We start from the raw sequence: 8336 nt of genomic DNA on the forward strand, positions 1-8336 counted from the left end.
GGTAGCTACACACAGATCTGGTACAGCAGGACGCGCCTCAAAGTTAAACATCAAAGATCAGTCCGTGGGTCAGCAGGCAACACAGCTAAAATGCAGCAGGATTCCTGCTCGCAAGGGAAAGGCACCACTGCTTCAAAGCCTGGCCAGCCACAGCTCCTCCGCAGCTGGGGCAGCAGCAGCGTCTTGCCTCCAAGCCTTGGTGCAAGAAATCCTGCTCCTCCTGCCCTTGTCCCTTGTATCCAGGAATAAGAGGATAAAACTGAGCCAATGAAAGTCAGGCTCGAGATCACAGAAAATTTTCCATGACATTAATCTTTAAAAGTAGGAAATAACTTCCTGAGGATACTGAGAAAGCTCCATTGTATGGAGCGCTTAACCCAACTTTTTGATAGAACAGGTGATGCACCATATAATTTAATGAACTTGGTTTGCCAAGACTCTTCTAACATATCAGAGACACCCATCCTGTGAGGCCCCTAAACACTCAAATCCTTGGACCTCTGCAGAAGCTCCACTACAAACAACCGGATTTCCTGACAACAGCCTGAGCCCCTGCCTACTGCAGCTCTGTTTCCTTGCAGCTGGATCACAAACACTACTCAGACAGTTCAGTCTCATGATAACAAAGATATGCCCCTCAGTTCACTGTTCAGGTACTTGATTAGTTGCCACAGCTCAAGAAGACACTGCTTATCTGCCAAGCTGCAGTGGCAGACTGCATACACACTTAGCCTATCACAAAAGTGAGATTAAAATGTATTTGCTTAGATTTTTCTCATTGAGGCTCACACAAACATGCTTTACCTCATGTTTGGTCATGGTGTACTTGCCTGCCTGAGCCTCCAGGTCATTGCAGGTTGTGATCTTAGATGCACAAATCCCAGATTCAAGCCCAGATGATGATGATGATGCCTAAGGCCATGATATTATTTCAACACAGGACAAAAGAACTGTACAGAGCTGACAGCAAGATCAAGGTTTCTGTTTTATAGCAAGCTTATCACCATGGTATCTGATCAGCTCTATCCAAAACCAGCCATCACTTACCTCTGTAAATCAACAGCATACAGATCACCAGCTTTGCAATTTGTGAGCAATGAGGCAGATAAATCTCTGATTTAGGATAGATGAACCTCCAATTGACTGATGCATAAAATGAGAATGCATTTTAAATGGCCAAATATGTTTTTCCCTCCACATTTAGAAATCTTTGTCATCTGCACGTTAGCTCACTAGCTTCCTCAAACACACACATATTCACTCTTCCAATGCACTGAGGGAAAACTCCATTTCCATGAGTCAGTTCCTGGTAGAGAGCACAGAAGCTGGATAGTCCTCTGCCAACAGGAAATCATTAAAGCCACAAATCAGCCAAAACCATATGGCAACAAAACGTTGGGCTTTTCCTCCCTCCCCATAAGGGCAGGGCAGAGTTCTTGCAGAGGTTGAGGATCATTCCTTGGCCCAAAAAATGCATATCATCCCATTTGATAAATTCATAGCTGTGGAATACCCCATCCAAGATAAGGAAAAGGATCAACACAGTAGCATGATTTCGTCCAGAGGGCACATAAAAGAAAAACTGTCATCAGACTGACAAACGGCAGGGCTTAAGTTTTTCATGCTGTTGCAGACCACCACTGGAAACTGTTATCACTAGAATCAGAGAAAGAGAAGTCCATTTCAGAAGATGTGCATTGAAAACAAGAGTTGAAAAAAGTTGAAACATTTAGAGCAGGTGAAGATGCTCAGTGACCTGCTATAGGGGCTGGCTTCCCCTCAGGTGATCATACGTACCACATAAATTTCTCAGACCAGTTTAACATCTCAGAAGCCTGAGAGTTATGGACATAGATAGCACATATGACTGGGGGAATATTTCACACTCAGGACTAAGCTGCAGCTTTGCTTTTTTTTAATGATCACAATAATAAGCTTCATTTCTGGAACCTATGGAATGCTGTACAGCAGGCAAAAATTATTTCTGTAATCACTATGCAAACAGAGAAAGTGCATGAAGGGGTGAAACACAGCAGATGTTGGGATACAGCCCTCAGCAAGGGGGATAAGCAGCCTAACACAGATGGTTCTGCCGAGCACCGAGGATTAGAACCTGGGCAAGATGAAGGCTCGTGTGCCTAGGTATCCACAAAAGCCAAGCACAAAGCCACCTTAACCTTTGATCAGTCAAAGAGCAGTGAAAGACATTACCTTATATAAAGGCTACAACACAAGGACCCCACACTTACCCCATCCCTGGCTATGGTGCCATTGCCGACAGTCCACAGTTGGGCAGTGCTCACATCCAGTGATAAACACCTTGAAGGGGAAGAGTGGAATGTCCTGTAGGAACCCAAGGCAAGGAGAAAGGAACTAGCAACATTGTGACACTTGCCACACAGTCTTCAAGACCAGCTTTTCAAAGCTCTGGAAATCCACCACTCCAGCTAACACCTGTCAGCTGCATGAAATTAGTCTCATTGTGGTGTTGCTCACCTGCAAGCTACATTGGTTCCAAAAGGAAGAAGCAGCTACCATGGCAGTGCTTTTTTGTTTTAACCTGTCCTGTTTCACACCACAACTCCCATCCCAGCTGTCTCTCATAAAAACAAAATTAACACATTCTTAGAGTGCTATAGAAACATCAGGACAGACCTTGTTTTGAACTGAGTTGCACTGGGCGTTTCTACTTTGCAATCTTCCTACATGCTTTGCACTTAAAGGTTTTCTACTACTGTTGAAACAATGCCCTGAAACACACTTGTATCTGAACTTGTGTTTAAGATTATCCCCCTCACAGTAAAGAAGTTCTTCCTCATGTTGAGGTGGAACTTCCTGTGCTTATGTTTGAGTCCATTGTCCCTCATCCTATCACAGGACACAAGTGAAAAGAGCTTGTCCCTGCCTTCTTGATGCCCAGCCCTCATGTATATATAGTCATTAATGAGACCCTCCTCTCAGTCTCCTTCTCTCTAGACTGAAAAGCCCCAGGTCTCTTAGCCTTTCCTTGTAAGGCAGGTGTTCTAATCCCTTAATCATCCTTGTAGCCTCTGTTGGACTCTCTCAAGTAGATCCCTGTCCCTCTTGAACTGGGGAGCCCAGAACTGGACACAATACTCCAAGTGAAGTCTCACCAGGGCCGAGTAGAGGGGAAGGAGAACCTCCCTCAATCTGCTGGAGACACTCCTCCTAATGCACCCCAAGATACCACTGGCTTTCCTGGCCACAAGGGCACATTGTTGTCCCATAGGTAACTTGTTGTCTACCAGGACTCCAAGGTCCTTCTCCACAGAGCTGCTCTGTAGCAGATCACCTCCTAGCCTATACTGGTGCATTTTGTTGTTTCACTCCTTCCTTTCCCTCTCTTCCTGCAAAGTCTGAACTCCCATGCTGCCATAACAAAGCAGAAACCATTGTTGTGCTGAAGCCTTGGACCAGGCTTTAAAGCCAAGGCACACCAGCTTTGCCACCAGAGCTATGACTGCAGTGCTTCTGGCTATGCTTTGGCCAGCTTTGATCAAGGGAGTGGTGATGGCAGTACCTGTGGTGCGAGGGTAATAAAGGCTAAAGGGAAGACAGCATTCCCACCCAAGGCTGGGTAGTAGCTGGGACTGAAGCCTGACTTCTGAGCTCTGACATCTGTGGGAAAACAGCTGAAAGATGGTTTGCCTTCTAGTGCTGTGAGTGCCTTTGTCTGCAGCACAGCTGGGCAGGGTGGGAGGTTGCTCCACCCTGAGCCTGCAGGACCACTAGGGTCCTGGGACTTCAGGGCTAACTCTGTCAGACTTGGCTGCATCCCTTTCAGGCACTACCGTGAGTTTCACCAGCCATGTTTGTCCCGCCTGTGTGCCAAAGACCACTGCCCCACAACAGGGACCAGAGAGAGCAGCAATGTTTTAGCTTCTCTGCAACTTGGTATTCTATTTTAAACCCTCCTCCTCAGTGGTTTGGAGTGATGAATCAGGCTTGGAGCCATGGAGTCTAAGGTGAGACCAAAGCTCTGCTCGACTGATGCTGCTGGGAGGAAAGGAACCTCCAACAGGTTGTAGGGAGGTTGGTAAGGCCCTGCACTGCTTCAGTTAAACCAGCAGCAGCTCCTCCATCTCAGGGCTGTAAGGAGTGCCTGCTGCTGGTGGTGGGCACTGCTTCCATCACAGCAGATAAACTCCAGTCACTTCTCAGAGCAGGAGTTTGTCTCACCCCCACTCCCTTCACAGCCTGCAGGCAATCCATGGCAAGCTCTATATAGCCCAAGGTGCCAAGGGGAAGAGATGAGCTCCTCTGACAGCCTGGCAGGTGGTTAGGGAGGATCCTTCCATTTCTATGACCCCATCCTGTCAGAAACACTTCTATTTTAAGTCAGAGTATTCTTCCTTCAAGATTTCAGACCAGGTTAGCTTCTTCAGTAAGAGAGTATGCTAAAAAACATCTTCCTGGTCTGACAGACTTTCAGCAAAGTTGTGGGAGTCTCAAATCCACATTAGCTGAAAGAATTGTTACAAAAAAAGAAATATTTGCTCCATTTGGCAAGCCATGTTCCTTCGAAGTGGCACAGGCAGACTACTTGAACATTAAGTCAGGAAATAAGAGATTTAAGAACAGGGCTGATTCTCCATGTTTAATAAAATCTACAGTTCAGACTCAGAGTGTTTACCCTGTATGCCATCAGCTGTAGCATTTTACTCCCTTACTGTTGTGTGGAGCTCAATAACATAACTATTTGCAACTTACTGCAAATCTGCATTGCTAGAGAACAGCTCCTAGCTATGTTGTTATGTTTTTTGTTACGACTTCTTCCACTGCATTTAACAGCCCTCCTGATACCTGGTCTATTGCCCTGCAGAAGTATTTGCATATGAGAATTGAAAAGCCACCTCTCAATCTCCTTTCTGAAGGCTACAGTTCATACACAATTTTAAAATGTGGCTTCACAATTTAAAAAAAACCAAACAACTGATGCCAGCTTAGTCAAGAAAATGTTAATAGATTCTATTATAATTAACATTATTGGTATTGCCCTTGTTGTTTTCCTTGTGTTCATGTTGGTTTAATAACACTGCTGAGAAGCTCTGCTTAAAGCATGGATAGAACACAACTCCCACCCTGAAGAGCTTAATGTCCAAAATTAGGCTTTGTGGAAAAGATGTTGCAACTACCCACAGGTTATTTGGCTCACTCCAGCATTAACTGTACTAAACTTGATGGATTGTTATGTGATACGTAAGAGGTTTGGCCAGATGATCTAGTAGTCTCTCCTGGTCTGAAGCTTGTGCATTTAAATAAACAAGAAAGGAACAAGACAGAGGTGAAATCACTTAGCAAATAGCAGAGCACTGCCTAAGATGCAAATCACTAAATTCACAGTGCAGTGTTCCTGCCACTAAGTCATTGAGTCTCAGAGCTCTTTGGGGGCCACGTCCTTACTCAGGGAAAACATTTTATGCTCTTCCACCAACATTTACTGCAAGAATAAGAATAAAAGAGTATATTTATGGTAACATTCATACACCATGTATTTGCTTTGAGGGCACAGCAGACAATGCCTGAGGGGCAAAGATGGAGAAGGAAAGCAAGATTTCATTTGCTTTAGCTTACAGTTTTCAATGCCTTAAACCCTGAAGTAAGTCTTTCATGACCTTCCTCCACCTCCTGGATCCTGCAACTTACCCACTGTGAAATATTCTGCTAGATTATACTGGTTCTCATAAAAACACCTAAGATGTTGTAAGCAAATGTAGAAGTCAGACCTTCATTTATGCTTTCTTCACCTTGCAATTCCCAGCTATTTTCATGTTTGCCTTTCCTTCAGGTCCCATGACCTTTTTTTGCATTTGTGTGTGCTAGCATAAATATTGCATAGATGAGCAATTACAGGCAGGTTAGGGAAGACAGAAGCAACAAAGGCTGCACAGCTGCCAGCTGAGAGTTGTAGGGGCAGATGGAGTTACATCTAGAATGAAATTGCTCCTCTCCTTTCATAGTGCAGCTTTATTTACCTCCATCTCTTGTTCTTCTCATCATCCCTGTTCCCTTTCATGTCTTTGCTATTAAAGTTATTAGGAAAATTATTCATTCAATTGCTTGTAGAAGCTGCCCAAAGATAAATACATCCAGCTTAATAAACCTTGTTAGCAGGAAGGAAAGGGAGAATGCCTAATTAATGTATTAATGATTATAATGCACTTTGAAGATGAAAAGTGCTGTAAGCTCTAAGGGCATGTTTCTGCCCTCTGAAGACCTGAGGAATCGTGTGCAAAAGCTAATTCTAAACACTACCACCACTACAGTGTGGCAGGTAAAAAGATGCACATACCACAACTTCTCCTCAACACCCTGCATCTGTATGCAGAGGTTACCATGTCTTCCAGATACTGCCTGCGTTAAGACAACACAGCTACATATTCTTCTCCAAAAACAGGAACAAATGAGTAACAGGAGGAACAATTTAATGCAGTTCATCCATGCTCTGTGGATACATGTGTCAGCTATAACATCATTATGCTTACCTAGAAAGAACAAATTGAAACTTCTCACCTTGGAAGTTAAACTCTGCCATTTCTTACTGCTCACACTAACCGGTTTTCCCAACCCTTAGTTCATATGCTAAGAGTCTCCCCTCAAACAAGAACTGCTGGGACAGTCCCCTCGCTAATTAGATGAGATGCAATAGGCCTGGTGATGCTTTTAAAGAAATAGCACTGAAAGGGCATGTGGATCAAAGGAAGTTTCCAGCTTGTGAATTTTCCATGGCTCAGGAACAACAGTATTTCTCCTCTGTAGTTTTCTCCTAATCCAGACAATACAGCACAGGCTGAGGTCTGAAGAACAGATTTCCCTCTTGCTGCAATAAGAAATTTGCCACTACAGTAAGGGAAACTAAGTTGCCTAGAAAGCCTCTTAGATGTCACTGCACAAACAAACTACAAACTGCTAATGGCAGGTGTCTTAGACATGCATTTCCTTTGCATGTGATACCAGAAAGCACATACTCTAGACTGTCATTGTTACTGGCTTAGGTTATGAAAACCATAATGAACATATTTTAAAATGTCAGCCTGAAGAAATAAGGTTTTAGAAGCTCATATTTGCATAGCTATCTCCTGAAAACACTAAGCAGTCTCAACATATCCTAGAAAATAAAGTAAAATGCACATTAAAAGAATAGCAAGTTTCACATACATATGCTGGGAGGACAAAAGGGGCAGAAATTATGCTGTCTACACATTTTCTGGTTATCACTGGACATACAGTGAATTAACAAAATAATGCTGTATCACTCACCTCTGTAGCTTTAAAAAAGTCAGTTCACCTGGGCACCCACAAAACATTAAACATCCTACAAACCTCACAACCCCCATGGCGAAGACTCAAGGCTGTGTCAGAGGCCAAAGAAGGCAGCCCCAGCAAGTGAAGCACGCAGGTGACCTGCAGCAGGTGCAGGAACAGTCACACCAACAGTCACACAACTCTACTCCCAGCTGCGGGTGCTTGGAATTGACTGCACCCCTCTGCCTGGTGAAGAGGAACAAGCAGCAGGTACCTGCACCCAGACACACCAGCTATGCTCAGCTGCCAACATGTTTTTGTCAGGCTAAAAATCAGCATCTGTTTCTTCTACTGTGTTCTCAAATTATAAGCATGGATGGCTATTTTCCCTTCAGGGGATTACAGGCTGACAATTACTGACTCGATGAAGAGAGATAAATGAACCTTTCCTCCACGAGTTAATTCACTGTCCAATAAAGTTGGGCTGTGTTTGCACATACCATGTAATTCAACAATGGCAGTAGTTGATTGCATTGTCTTTTATGGATTTGTCTGTTTGTTCACCTACATGAAAATTTGGGGGTTTTTGTAATATGGTCATTTACTCTTCCCTTCTTTTCCTGGGACATTAACAAAACCCAAACCAACAAAATTATTCCTGGAGGTTACTGAAGGGAACTCCCACGTGTGGCTCCAAAGTCAGCACAAAAAACTAAACACAAGTCACTTCTCCCTGCAATGTTGTTTCTTCTCCCACCCACAGTCTCTCACACCTGACAGTGTGTTAGGACAGCAAGTACCCATTCACAGTTCACACTACTGCACACATGGAGGCCCACCACTGAAAGACGTTTCTAGGAGCTTGTAGTACACCAAAGAAAACAATGGATCTCTAAGATACACTGAAAACCAGAAGCAGCCTGGTTTTCAAAGCTGCTCTGCTTTCAGCTACTCGGAGCTTCCTTCCTCCTTGTAAGCTGCCGACTCCTACCCAAAATCAGATAATTAACAAAGGTATCTCATCAGCAAAGAGCCCTGGCAATAGCCTCCCTGCATCCCAGACCTCCATT

This window comes from Chaetura pelagica, unplaced genomic scaffold (assembly GCF_000747805.2).
Source record: "Chaetura pelagica isolate M959 unplaced genomic scaffold, ChaPel_1.0 scaffold9, whole genome shotgun sequence".
Classification (NCBI taxonomy): Eukaryota; Metazoa; Chordata; class Aves; order Apodiformes; family Apodidae; genus Chaetura; species Chaetura pelagica.